The sequence below is a fragment of the Crinia signifera genome, chromosome 1 (genome assembly GCF_055691185.1).
Source record: "Crinia signifera chromosome 1, ASM5569118v1, whole genome shotgun sequence".
In the NCBI taxonomy this organism is placed as follows: Eukaryota; Metazoa; Chordata; class Amphibia; order Anura; family Myobatrachidae; genus Crinia; species Crinia signifera.
This window is the reverse complement of record NC_139217.1, coordinates 40,131,122-40,146,189: the sequence shown is the minus strand read 5'-3', so window position 1 is coordinate 40,146,189 and position 15,068 is coordinate 40,131,122. Positions and strand designations below refer to the sequence as shown.

General features: G+C 47.9%; 1 long non-coding RNA gene across 3 annotated transcripts in view; it reads left to right on the top strand.

The window, feature by feature from the left end:
* LOC146080139 (uncharacterized) overlaps positions 1-15,068 on the top strand; it is a 130,679-nt gene that overhangs the window by 54,530 nt on the left and 61,081 nt on the right. Inside the window, exon 1 of one of the 3 annotated variants that reach the window (XR_014474834.1) lies at positions 9,464-9,932. The exons of the other annotated variants lie outside the window; for them this stretch is intronic. This is a non-coding gene — a long non-coding RNA (uncharacterized LOC146080139). Of the gene's footprint in view, positions 1-9,463; positions 9,933-15,068 lie in introns of those variants that run through there. 3 annotated transcript variants of the gene reach the window in all.

The window sequence follows — 15,068 nt, the reverse complement described above, 5'->3', positions numbered from 1 at the left end:
ATTTATGCTGAGGCAGTATAAAGTGGTCTGTGGAGAATGTTAATGAAGCACAGGCAAGTTAAGAGATGAGGGGGTCCATGTGCAGCAGTCTCTGTTCAGATCCCCTCCTCATTAGCCAGCAGCAGTAGTTACAGTCACTAGGTGGTACACAGGTCTTCAGGAAAATGGTGCAGTAACCATTTTCCCAGAGATGTTCCCTTCTGATCATGTGCAAAATACTTGTAAAATGGCCATCGTGCATTTTTTCTGGAGACCTTCACACTGCCTATTGCGCAGGAATGCCTGCAGTGTGGTTAACTCTGCTCCTAGGGGCCCATGTACACCACATTAGATACACCACTGTAATCAGGGGTTGTTGGTCTGTCTCAGCAAACACTGGACGCTCCATGTGTCTGCCCTTGCCGAGCCAATACATGTATCCAATCACTGGTCATCTCACGGCTCGACTACTGAAACGTTCTCCTCACTGGCCTTATTCACTCCCAACTGGCTCCTCTCCAATTCGTCCTTAACTTCGCAGCCAGGCTCATCTTCCTCTCCTGCGGGTCCACTTCTTGCACTCGCCTTCAACAAAATCTGCACTGGCTCCCATTCCCCTACAGAATCCTCTTCATGTTCTTCACACTCACATACAGGGCCATCTCTAATTCTACTGCTCCATACATCTCCAACCTCATCTCCATTCATACTCCCTCCTGCCCTCTATGGTCGGCCAACGACTGTCATCTCTCCTCCACCCTGATCACTGCTTCCCACTCCACAGTTCAGGACTTTGCCCGTGCTGCACCCCTTCAGTGGAACGCACTCCCTCGCTCCATTAGACTCCAATAGGCACTGAAAACTCACCTATTCATCAAAGCATACCCTTCCACTGCATAACTTAGTCCTGAGGCTTGCCCTCTGCCCCTTGCCACATGCCTTGACTATCTCTGCCATCCGGCTATCAAGCCACCTCCCACCTGCTTGCACTTCATGTAATCTGTCTGTCTCCCCTTCTTAATAGATTGTAAGCTCTTCAGAGCAGGGCCCTCTTCCCTCCTGTTGTCAAAGCCCTCTTCACATTTCACTCACAGCTCTCCCATACTCAAAAACTCAGCCAGGGCCGGATTAAGGTCTGTGATGGCCCCGGACATCAAAAGGTCTGTGCCCACCCCTCTCCCCGGGCGGAGGCAGGTCCCCCAACCTCCTGGTACCTGGGCAGCGCGGGGATTAAGGCAGCGTGGTCCCTGCGGTGGATGTGAATTCAGCGGCGTGGTCCCTGCGGCGGATGGGAAGTCAGTGGCGGGGTCCCTGCGGCGGATGGGAAGTCAGCGGCGGGGTCCCTGCGGCTGAGTGGAACTAGTAGTATTACTACTCCGTCACTGCACTCAGCGACCATCATTGTCCATATACTCATCTCCATCTTTGGCCACCAGCCCCTAGTAGCACATTGGTCAAGTCCTCACTGCTCACATTTAAGCTGTAATGTGTATTGAACTGTGGCATTCATTTTACCTGTACTCTATTTTTGTTTATTTATTTATTTACTGTAATGTTAAGTTTTCTCTCCCTGTACTCTTCCTTTGTACGGTGCTGTGAAACACTTGTGGTGCCTTATAAATAAAATAATAATAATATCCCAGCACAGGGTTGCCTCCATTGACAGTCTCCTCTCTGGGAGAATGCAGGAGAGGAGACTGTCAGCAGAACGTTGGGGGCGGGGCCTGATATCTGCGCCATCAAGCCCCTCCCCTAGACCCACAAATACCGGGATTTGCGGGTTTCCGAGGAGGGGTCGGGACTAACATGATATCATTTTTAGCCCTGCCCCTCCCGAAAAGCTGGCATTTAAACACTGGGTCTGGGTAGTTAAAGGACGGGATGAGGTGAGTAGGCCTGGTGGAATCTGGGAGGTTTACCCACCTTTCCAGGGGCCCGGGAGGGGGACCCTATTTCCGGGACCCTCCCAGCCAGTCCGGAAGGGTAGACAACCCTGTCCCAGCATGTTCATGGCCTTCGCTGCCTCTACAGCCATAACAGTCTCCATGTGGTTCTGCTATACAGGAATTTCTCCAAATTCAAAATAGTATTTTAAAAAGTGAATAACAGCATTTTTGAGCAATTGCATGCATATGCAATATACGTATGTGTGTGCTTTGCATGGCGTATAACAGAAACACTTTGCATATATTTTGCTGAGCATGCACCTTATGATATAATGGGTGACATTCTATGGGATGAGATGTGTTTTTTGGCGATTATTAGTAAAAAAAATGGCGACATCGCATTTTTCCTTGAAATCGCATATTTAATAGGATGCGCTAATGGCCGGATATCACATATTCTGTGCGATAACTCATGCGTACTGAAAGTGTTGAAAAAAAATCGCACTTTTATCGCATCCAGATGTATTCGTACAGAAAAGTATACAAATCACATATTTAATGGGATGCGTTTTCGTAAATCGCACTTTTAAGGTGTCAAATAATCGCACTTTTTTCAGACCAGGTTCTGTTGGGCGATTTGGCCCAGAACTCACTTTGGTCAAGTGCACAAATGGTTAATTTCAACACAGGTGGCCTTAATTTCACTCAGAAACACCCCTACATATACCCCAACATCATTAAGGACACCTGTGAGGGTTTGAGACATGGAGATTTTGCAGAGTGGTTTGGAGTTGCTGATTTGTGATGTGGCCCATTTGGAGGAGCTGCGCAGGAGGGAGGAAGCTGCGCATCAGATCCAGGTAGCCCCCCGACTACTGCGTACCCCACCTATGTATCGTGCTCGGCTGTACCTGGACTCCCTCTCGGATCAACAGGTTGTGGGGATGTTTAGGCTGAACAGCAATAACCTGTTGGACTTATATGAGCAGGTGAGAGATGATTTGGACCCTTTCGGGGGAGGCAACTATGCATTGTCTGGGCTGCAGAAATGAATGTGTACCCTCTACTATTTGGCCACAGGCTCCACTCAGTCTGTGACCTCATGGTCCTTGGGGGTATCACAACCCACTTTCTCTAAGCATTTTACTCAAGTGTTACTTGCTTTAAAGAAGTTCTGGCGGACATACATCAGATTCCCACGTTCTGAGTTGGAGTGGCAAGACCTCAGGGGTATGATTCTTTTTAGCTTGACCTCATAGGACGTGTAGCAGACAGTGGTGGGGCTTCCTCCGCCAGTCTTGGTGGCCTCCTCCAACTCCATGGCCATTTTACTTTTGAGGTGTCTCTTTATGTCGTTGAACCTCTTCTTGACGTTTCTGACCAGGCGCTTGTGGTGACTTACAGCGCTCACCGCCTGGGTGATGTCCTTCCACATAGCCCTTTTATGCTGTGCAGGGTGTTGGGCACCCTCCTGCAAACTATAAATTTGCGCCCTCCCATATCTTATAATAGAGACATGCTTGAGGTATGCACACTTTAAAGGGGCATGTTCTTGAGTGTAGTGTGCCACACCATATACCTCTCATACACATTATGCAACACAATAGTAGACCGCATAATACTTGCCCCTTAAACATTATGCGATACACAATGACCCAAAATTCTAAAGGATTTAGCCAAAAATCACATTATACCACCCAGATGGAGCAAAAATTCATGTTAAGGTGCCTGTACATGGACCGATGTGCTCCGTTGAACTAGAGCGCTTTGCATCTAGTTAAAAACATATGCGATGTGCTAAAGCAGCGTTGTTTTGAAATAGATGAGATGTGGTGCGATCTAGTTCAAAAAGTACATGCAGCATACCTTTTGTGCTTTGCGATGTGGGGGACCGCTTATCGCCTCGCAAAACAGGATCGCTCTGTGTATGGGCACCTTTATGCCAAAATGAAGTGCCAAAATTCACGTCATGCCACGACTGAGCCGAAATTCACGTTATGCCACCCGGATTGAGCCAAAATTCACGTCATGCCACCCGGATTGAGCCAAAATTCACATCATGCCACCCAGATTGAGCCAAAATTCACATCATGCCACCCAGATTGAGCCAAAATTCACATCATGCCACCCAGATTGAGCCAAAATTCACATCATGCCACCCAGATTGAGCCAAAATTCACATCATGCAGCCCGGACTGAGCCGAAATTCATGTTATGCCACCCAGATTGATCCAAAATGAACATCATTCCACCCAGATTGATCCAAAATTCACATCATGCCATCCAGATTGAGATAAAATTTATGTTATGCTACATGGATCTAAAAAAAAAATTCACGTTTTGCCACATGGATTGAGCCAAACTCTACATATAATTTGGGGACACAGGGACCGTGGGGAGGCAGGGATCAAGGCAGGGGGGATACAGGGACAGGGGGGATGAAGGGACGGGGAACGGGGGATGCAGGGACCGGAGGGGACACAGGGACCCGGGGGGGGGGGGGACAGGGACCGCTGAATGACGCAGGGATAAGGACTGGGGGATGACGCAGGGACAGTGACCGGGGGAAGATGAAGGACTGGGGGGGGCGATGGGGGGGCTGCAGGAACAAAAGAGGGGGGGGGCGTGCAGGAACAAAGACTAGGGGGACACAGGAACCAGGGGGACAAGGACTGGGGGGACACAGGGACTAGGAGGGGAAGTAGGGACAGAGACCTAGCAGGTGTCCAGCATTGTTGCCTTGCCGCAGATCTCTACCCTTCTTGCATGCCCGGCTTTAATAGTAGAGTCCACAGCAGCTGCTCTCCCTCCTCCGCAAGCAGTGACAGCGACACTGCGTCAACCTCCTGCACAGTGCACCCTTGCTGCCCCCACACTCACTGTTTCTCCTCAGTCACTCGGCCTTGGCGGCTCCTCACCTCAGTCAGGCACACTGCACAGCCTCTTTCACATGACAGCGGCACGGGCACCTTCCCTTGTTGCCCGCACACTCACTTTTTCTCCTCACCCGGCGGCTCCTCACTCAGGCATGCAGCACAGTGCAGCCTGCAGAGCGCCAAGCCTAGGACACAGAGGGGGAGCTCCACGCTGATGCTGATCAGCGCTCCCCCGCTGTGTATGCCCCAGCGATGAGCGGTGAGCGCTGCTGAGCGCTCCCGCATCATCGCTGGGAAAGCCGCTCATCTGCTGGTATTACCAGCAGATGAGCGGCGTTGAGGGCGGCTTTGTATAGCTCTGCGCTATGCAACGCCGTCCTCTCCCCTCCGTCGGCGCCGGGCTTGGGGAAAGCTGCTCAGTGTGTATGCACTGAGCGGCTTTCCACACAGTGATGATTGACATCATCGCTGTCCATACACGCTGGGCATAGTCACCCAGTGTGTATGGACCTTAAAACGCTAATCTGATGTGCAAAGGCACAGGCTTAGTAGAAAATGGCCCAGTCAATGGGGGTGATTCCGGTGGATGCGCAAAGCTGTGTCTCATCTTTGTGCCGCCCGTACGATTGTCCGCCCCTGCTCGCACGCCGAATAACCCTGCACGCATGCGGTTGGATGTCCATTGAAATCGTTCAATGGTCGCCGACAGTCAAATGATTTTGGAAGCGCTCCAAGATATAAGACACCTGTATGGTGTCTTAGATCTGTGGGCTCCCTGTACGGGTAGAGGATGGGCAGCTGGCATCCGCTGACGTCAGCTGCCCGCCCCCCCCCCCCCCACACCCAGCGCATTTGCCCATGAAACACTGGGCTTTCCCATGGGTCCTATCCATTGCCGCCACCCCCCTCCTTGCCCGCTCGCACCAAGAGACTGCACATGCGCATAAATGTTTATGGGCATGGGCTGTCGCGAAACATTGCTCCGCTGTCAAGGAGTCAAAACTCACATTTGCTGACAGGCGATTTTATCTCTTATATAATTGGCTAAATCTGTCACTGAAAGTGTGTGTGACTCTCTAACTCTGGGTGGAGCCTCTGACTCACATGACTGACTCACATGACAGAGAACCAGCCCAGTGAGCCCACAGTGCCAGACACCCTCTGCCTCTCCATGTTACACAGCAAGGTGAGCGTCCCCGCCACCCCCCCCCGCGACCCCCCTCCCGCGATTCACGGCACCCCCCGACCCCCTCCCGCGATTTGCCCCACCCCCGCGATTTGTGACCCCCCCGCGACCCCCCCTCCCACGATTCGCGGCACCCCCCGCCACCCCCCCTCCCGCAATTCGCGGCAAACCCCCCCGTGATTCACGCCCCCCCGCGACCCCCCCTCCCGCAATTCGCAGGGCCCCTCCCACGATTCGCGCACTCCTCCCACCCGCGTGAAACCCCCCTACCGCAATTCACGGCACCCCCCCACGATTTGCGGCAACCCCAGCCCCCGCGACCCCCCCTCCGGCAATTCGGGGCACCCCACCCCCCGCGACCCCCCTCCCGCGATTCACGGCACCCCCCCGAGACCCCCTCCCGCGATTTGCGGCACCCCCCGCGATTAGCGACCCCCCATGACCCCCCTCCCACGATTCGCGGCACCCCCGCCACCCCCCCTCCCGCGATTCGCGGCAAACCCCCCCGCGATTCACGCCCCCCCGCGACCCCCCCTCCCGCAATTCGCAGGGCCACTCCCATGATTCGCATACTCCCCCCACCCTCCGAACCCCCCCTCCCAAAATTCCCGGCACTCCCCCTGACCCCCCCCCTCCCGTGATTCGCGGCAAACCCCCCGGCCCCGCGACCCCCCTCCCGCGATTCAATGCAACCCCCGCGACCCCCCCTCCCGCAATTCATGGCACACACCCCCCCCGCAATTCACAGCATCCCCAGGATCAAATGGCACATGCAAAACACTGACACGGCTATGGTCGACGATGAAAAAGGTTGACATGAGTTTTTGAAGATTTATTTTTCTTTTTTTGAATGTTTTCATATTCATTCTCAAATGTTGACATGGACACCAATGAAGTGCCACACTTATGTCAACAATTAATGTGTTGACCTTTCTGTGTTGATTTTTTTCTTGTGGCGATTTGCGGCACCCCAGCGACCCCCTCCCGCGATTCGAGGTACCCCCCCCACGCGTCCCCCCTCCCGCGATTCGCGTCACCCACCCCCCACAACCCCCCATCCCGCAATTCGCGGCATCCACCCACGACCCCTCCTCCCGTGATTCGCGGACACCCCTCACCTCCATCCCCCCCCCAGCGCGCGCGATTCACGGCAACCCCAGGATTAAATGGCACATGCAAAACACTGAGACGGCTATGGTCGACAATGAAAAAGGTTGACCTGAGTTTTTGAAGATTTATTTTTTCTTTTTTTGAATGTTTTCATATTCATTCTCATGTGTCGACATGGACACCAATGAAGTGTCACATTTACATGTGTTGACCTTTCTGTGTTGATTTTTTCTTGTGGCAATTTTTTTCCAGTGACAACTATGTGCACGTCAACCTAGACATCATCAACCAATCTTTGTATAATATATAACACCTGTTCTGTTTTACTGTAGGTGTTTTAAGTCAGATCTTTTACTGCTACTATTACTGTTTATGTAAATGCATTCTGAATGACAGCAACATCCTACCATCCTTCTACAAGAATATATAACCAACTAGGTGATTCATCGCCCCCCGCGCACCCCCCCTCCCACGATTCACGCCCCCTCCCACGATTCACGTCACCCCCGTGCAATCCCCTCCCGCAATTGGCAACCCCCCCTCGCGCGATACACGCCCCCTCCCACGCTTTGCGGACCCCCACCCTCTCCCGCGATTCGCGGACACCTGCGCCCCCTCCCTCCCTTGATTCACGGCACCCCCGCGCCCCTTCCGCAATTCATGGCACCCCTAAGCCCCTCTTTAGTTCCCCGTATACTCACACACCCCTATCACTATCCAGCTTCCTGCTCTCCTGAACCGTAACTTCCACCACTGGGGAGTCGCTGACGCTGTTTTGCCCACATGCCCCTATCATGCCTTATAGCCCAGCCTCCTGCTCTCATGCACCCTAACTCCCACCCAGTAGGAGGAGACACTGACTCAGGGCCACCATCCTGTACTCCTGTGCTGCCACGCTGGACCCTCACCCACTGGCAGAAGCTGCACAGTATCTCCTACCCTCCTCCTGTTTTCCTGTGTCGTGACCTCCGCCAGTGGGGAGCCGCTGACTCAAAAACACCCTACTATACTATTGCACACACACACCTAAACAACATGCACACACACACCCCACACACACAAATGTCACTGTACCCTCCACACTATCAATGTACATCTTACTCTGTAACCGCTTTTTAATTAAACAAAACAATACACACCCCTTCCACATCATATGCTCTCTATGTAACACATTTTACCTATAACTCAAGTTGCAATACAGGCATCTTTCATACAATTCTAACCATCTTTCTCATATACAAATGTTCACAAATTAAGGGGGCGCAGACCCTTACGACGGTGTGAAGAGCGTAGGGCGCGATGAATCACCTAGTATATATATATATATATATATTTATAATATATACACTTATCATCGGCACTCACCTTTCCTAGTTTTGGGGTGCCCTATGGCTTGTGACCACATTGTTTAAACAGACATTGCAGGGGCTCTGCACACACTAAATTAACTGATAATAAATAGTGGAGATTTGGTTCATGAATTGATCAATGCATTTAAGCCTGCAGCCCCCTTCACGGGACCGCACTGTTCTGCAGGTTCTAACACTATCGCTGAAAATGGCTACAATACACATTGCTATCACATCAATGTTTGATTCCAGGCATGCTATCTGGTCTGAAGCTCACAGCACACTATGCTTTTATAGGTGAGCAGCTACCAACACACCAACACACCTGGCTAATTTAAAACCCAAGCAATACATTTAGGGCTGTGTGGCACGCAAATATTGCGCAGCGCTGATGTTCAGCCAATGTCATGCAGAAAGTACTATGCTGCACATGTGTTCTGAATGTAACTGCACAAAGATGCAGAATGAATATTGACACAGGAAGTGTGACTTGTAGTAGTGGGCGCACCTGGGAGGTAGCAGGGAGGGTGGAGGTGCCGGAGGAGTCACCGACAGTCGGGATTCTGACGGCCGTTTCTCCGACATCGGAATCCCAACTGTGAGTAGCCCAACAGTTGGAATCCTGACTTTGGGCTGTTTTCCCTCATGGGGGTCCACGACCCCCATACGGGAGAATAGATTAGGTGGCGAATGCAGCTTACCACCGAGCCCGCAGCGTGGCAAGCACAGTGAGCCAGCAGTGGGCTTAAATGCGCTCACCCCCTTTTGGGCTCCTGACAGTCAGGATTCCAATGTCAGAGAAACGACCATCGGACAAACCAACTGTCGGTCAATTATACCATACCCAGGAGATGGTTAGGCAAATGCAGGCGTATCAGAGGGGTGTAACTGAGAGGAGCTGCATCCGAAGATGCAGAAGCCATCACCCAGGAGTCCAACTTCAAACAGAGAAACTGCAATTGCCATAGGTCTTCATCTGATGGTGCAAGTGGGCGTCTCAGTTTTAAAGTAATTGTCTGTGGCAATAGCATTAGTCGCAGGCGAAGCCGCGTCATAAGACGTTTCCACGGCCGCGTCTCTGTGCGACTCAGAATCAAGTATTCATTTGTGAGTAAAATAAACAGAGGGCGATAAAGGGGATCTGGACGATATTGCGAGAACGCTGCAGACTCCAATAACACATAATCCAATAATCCTCCATCTCCGCAGCGCATTGCACATGGCGACGCATTAACCACTGCCCTGACATAGTGAGAAGCCATGATGGACTTTCTGTGCTGTCAGCTTCCATCCCTCTTCAAGTAAACTGGGAGAAGACTGTTCCATCAAGGGTTACACCAGCAGTGGGAGGGAGTGACACCAGGGAAATGCCATACAGAGCCTCATTAGCTCGCTGGCACCACAATGTCTGGCCAGTGATACTCCACTAGGATCTTCTCAGACCCCTCACATCTAAACTTCCATGAGCTCTCTGTCTGGGCAGGCAAACTGGGAACGCACTGTACAATACTGGATATCCCATCAAATATATCGCGCTCCTGTCTCGGTAAGTTGCGGATTTTCTCATATGGAAATATTCTCCAAAATAATAATCATTTTCCATGTTCCTGTTACTGTCATCGTCACATGACCCGATTCCTGTGCGGTCCGGCTTTTTCATGTTCTAAATGATTCTAGCAACTTGTCACGGAACCATTGAACGATAATTTGTCTGCGGGAAAATTTACAGAATAATATTTTTCACACGCGCCGTATTGTAATTGCAAAACTGCGATCATATCTTAAAAACTTTCTCTAAAAAGTTTTTTCTTCCTTCCCTGCAGAATCATTTAATTACAGTCATTTTTTTTAGGGCAACATTAACATACGTAATGTATTACTACAGGTTATGTTACGGTCAGTCTAGCTTTTTTTGGCGTAGAATCTTTCGAACTTTGTTCAAAGCTTGTCATCTGATTCCGTCAACTTTAAATCTGATGGCGCGGGTCCAGACAATCTAGAAAGGCTTTGTCCCAATTGTATGTTTAAAGCAGAGGTTCCCAAACTTTTTTGATTAACGGCACCCAAGAGTTTCAGAATTTTTTCACCGCGCCTCTTAAGCCAAATGTTTTTTATTTAGAAATTCTGAAAAAAATTAATGAAGTAAATTGTTTTTATATGTCCTACCTAGGCTCAGTTATGTGGTGAGGAATAAGATTCACTTGTTTGTCCGCATATGCTACGGTTGGAAGCCGCAATTAATGGTTTTGCCTATTACATTAAACATATATATGTTTGAGTTGGTCCTGGACCACCAACCCGGGGCACCCCTGCAAGTGATCCAGAGTACTCCATGGTCTGGGAACCACTGGATTATAGTGTTTATAAATTCAACAATTTATTATTTTGCAAAACAACAACAAAAATAATGATAATATTTATGCGCCATACGGTAGCAGAGAGTATGTTTTGCTTGGCCATCTACGTGATCCATTATAGATATTGATAAATGCTGCAAGCTGGTTTGTTTTTTCATTACTTTGCGGAAAATGTAAACTTCACATTGGTCATAATTGACCGTGCGCACTAGGGTGTGACGCACGAGGGTTGCCTATTTATATACTGAAACTTACTTGGCCAATTCAGTGCAAATACATTTTTAACCCTTTAAGTGCCAATTATTTTGCACAAGGGATCTGTTTGTTGACTAAGCCTTGGGGAGAGATAAAGCTGGGCATAGATAAAGTACCAGCCAATCAACTCCTACCTTTCATGTTACAGGCTGCGTTTGAAAAAAAAATGACAGTTAGGAGATAGCTGGTTGGTACTTTAACGCCGTCCACTTTATCTCTCTCCAAAGTGCATACATCCCTAAATCAGTTAGGGTAGAGATGATCACTTACCTGCAGCCAAATGCTTGAACTATATAATAATGCGTTTTATATAATGACTGTGGCTACTGACTAATAAAGTTTTTCCTAAAATTTTGAAAAAAGGAAAGCAAAACAAAAATAATATGTGAACCGGGCCCAAGTCCATGGAACCAGATCCTTTCTCTACACCCTCAGAGCAGTTACCACAGGGTGAGGCACAGGCATGGCGTTGTTGTGTAATTGTCCTTGCGCCAGGTTTTATGTGGCATACAGTGAAGCGCCCAGAGTCCAGAGGTGACAAGGGATATCAATTTGCCTGGTCTGCCAACTAACCCTAAAGGACATCCAGTTCATACAGCATTTATCCTTTTGTGGGAGTTTTTTGCTGTGTGTGCAGTATAAGTAACATCGCCCATGCGTCTCTCTGGATTCTTAGGATGAGGGAGATTAAGTCATTGCAGGACAGGCACTTCTGTCATCTTTAAGTAGACAGAAAGCTGTATACCATGTTATGTTTGCTAGGTATTAGGTGATATGGGTAAGGGACTGTAATCAGTATGGGCCTATTGCCCATGCAACAACCAGAGGAACACTGGGATCGAAGATTCTGTCAGTTACTAAGAACTTACTTTCTCCGAGGATAAACCTGAACAAATGCTGGGGGACGGTAATCTCTATGGTGGGTTCCAGACTAAGGTTACACATTTTCTGCTCCTTTTACTCCACCTCTGAGACTTTCCAGGACATAGAACTAAACTTCTCCATACTTATGTACCTGGCTAAACGGGAGCAAGCCCTAACGTCATTGGACACTTTTGGGGAAATTTACTAACACGTGAGATGTATTTCACATGGGATGTTGCTATAGGCAACCAATAAGATCTTGTCTATTATCTTCTAGAATGTGCATAAAAAAAAGAAAAGTATTATCTGATTGGTTGCGCATAGCAACATCACATGTAAAATACAACTCACATCTTAGTAAATTTCCCCCTTTATGTGTATTTCACAAGTTTTCAATCAATACCAGTTCTTACAGGACAACTATTTGTATTCAACTAGACATGGAAAACCCATATTATAATCTTAAATGTGGCATTGAATAACATACCGCAAAAGTCTATGTCAGGTTCAACTTTGACAAGTTTTGATGCTTCTCTATAATTAAAAAATGAATTATTTTATATCCCTGACATCTTTTAATATTGCCCAACCGTATACACCGTTTTTAAAAAATAAAAATGAAATTACATAGTTACAAATCAAAAATGTTCAGGTTAAATGACAATATAGTAAATGGTAAATGCACAATGTTATAAGTGTGTTTATTGTCAAATATATCTCCGTTTAGAAAAACAAGGGAACTTAGACGTATAAATGCAACTCACTATTGAGCATTACTTCATCATGTACAAATAAAATCTAAAATATATATATATAAAACTTCATATCTAAAAAAAATTATATATATATAAAGTGCAATACTTCATATAAACAGCATAATTTGTCGAAGTTTCAAGACTTGTTCCGTCTTTTCATCAGGACGTTGGCTGAAAAGTGCACATCACTTTTGCACTTTTCAGCCAACGTCCTGATGAAAAGACTGAACAAGTCTTGAAACGTCAACAAATGGTGCTGTTTATGCACTTTATAAATATGGTTTAAATACCAAAGCCTGCTGAGTGCCGCCTCCTTCTTGCAGGCCATAGGTCTCAGGATACCTGCATTGTGTGTGTGTGTGTGTGTGTGTGTGTGTATATATATCTATCCAAAGGTGTGTAACTAGCACTCAAAGGTACAAAGGACAGCAGCCCCCGGTGCCTTCCAAAGGAAGATATGCAGAGAACTGTTCTCTGATGAAGGAATAAACTACCGAAACTGTTAGAAACGCAGCTGTTCATGGCTCCAGCTTCTTCTTTATATTGCAAAGACCTCCTTGAGTGCCGCCAGCAGCCGTGACGCCTCTCTCTCTCTCTCTCTATATATATATATATATATATATATATATATATATATATATATATATATATATATATATATATATATATAGTATTCGGTTCCAAACAAGCAGCGGCACTCTACAGGTTTTTATCAAACAATCAAAACATTTGTTGTCAAAACCAGAGAGAGAGAGAGAGAGAGAGAGAGAGAGATACCCCTTTTCTACTAGCCTAAATATCCCGGGTTTTTGCACGGGAACGTGCAAAACTCAGGATTTTAGGCAGGTGGGAACGCTCCCTGTAGAAATAACCCAGATCGCGAGACCCGTCATTTCTACCCAGGTAGCGACCAGGGTTGAACACGTGTTCAACCTGGGTAACTGTGTAGTGTAAACAGGTAACCAGGGTCGATGCGACCCGGGTCCCATTCAGTACAGTGCAAAAGCCGACGCTGGGAGATGCTTTCATCTCCCAGCGCCTCCCTGACCCCACATCCCGATGACATCACCCGCCCGGCATTATGCCGGGTGGGGACTCTAGTGTGAATGGGTTTGCAAGCCGGGTCGCACCCAGGTTGTAGCCGGGTAAAAAATTCCTGGTGCGATCCGGATTGCAGATGGAAAAGGGGTATGAGAGAGAGAGGGCTGGATGTATTAATATACATCACCGCCCCTTGCCGCCCAGCCGCCACGATGCTACAGCATATGTACTAACATATGTGGCTAACATCAGGGTGCGGTGACGGAGACCCCCGCGATACCTGTAATGTGGTGTGCGGGGGTCTCCTTTACATCCCGGCGGCTGTCAGTGTCCCCGGCGTCTCCTCCTCCCCCCTGCAGCCGGATGTCCTCCCGGCTGTGACACCTGCTGGGGGAGGAGGAAATCAATGGAGGACAGGAGGGGGGGTCGCACGGACGGCAGGCAGCGGGCGGCAATAGAAGCCCATAGGCTTCTATAGGGTATCTCCACCCAGAGGTGGCGATACCCTGCCCGGCGGAGACAGGGCTGATGGGTAATGGTACATAGGAAAATGCGGTAAAACCCCCGTTTTACCGCATTTTCCCTTTAGTACATCCCGCCCAGAGAGAGAGAGAGATACATATAAGTAGATAAAATCAACTAAGTAATTTATCTGTGAAGCAAATTACTTCACAATGATAACACCTCTGTGTTTAGGTGCCATGTGATGCAGGTTTTCAGAAGTTTGATAAGTGCACAGGTTGTTGAAAAATAACACATCAAAGTCATAATTTTATCTTATGGAAAAAACATTGAGTGGTGGAGGGGGTGCACTACTTTTTTCTTTTGGATTGCAGTAAAGCCCTTGCCAACTTTTTCTCTTTGATATAATTATATATTTCTAACATTTTCAGGATAAAATAAACTGACAGTACACTTCCGATAAACGCATTGTAGAACACACAATAAAAACTTAAAATTGTCTACTTCAGAAATGCGACAGACCAGTATAATTAAATGTATTTACCTATTTATTTTGCAGACCTGCAAAAAGTAGAGCGTAGTACATATCAGTAGAATCAGTAAAGAATGTTGTATAACAGATTTTTCAGGAACAGTGAGACAACATGGATGTGTAGATCAATAACCAAAACTTACGTAATTTAAAATTTAATTCAAAAACCTCATTGCAAATACAGAAAATTGTACAAAGGTACACATGTAGGTAAAGTGCCGTCTGCCAGCCTTATATCATATATATCATATAAGACAGTAACGTGCTAGTTGGGACTGGTTGGCTTATCTTAGTACTTTGCGGTACTTCGGGTCATGTAAAGTTCAGCTCGAGTAATAATGACAAGGCACCATGAGATAATGAATGCCAGTAGGAGGTTCTAGCCCAAAGAAATTTTCTATTGGTGAATAAATAAG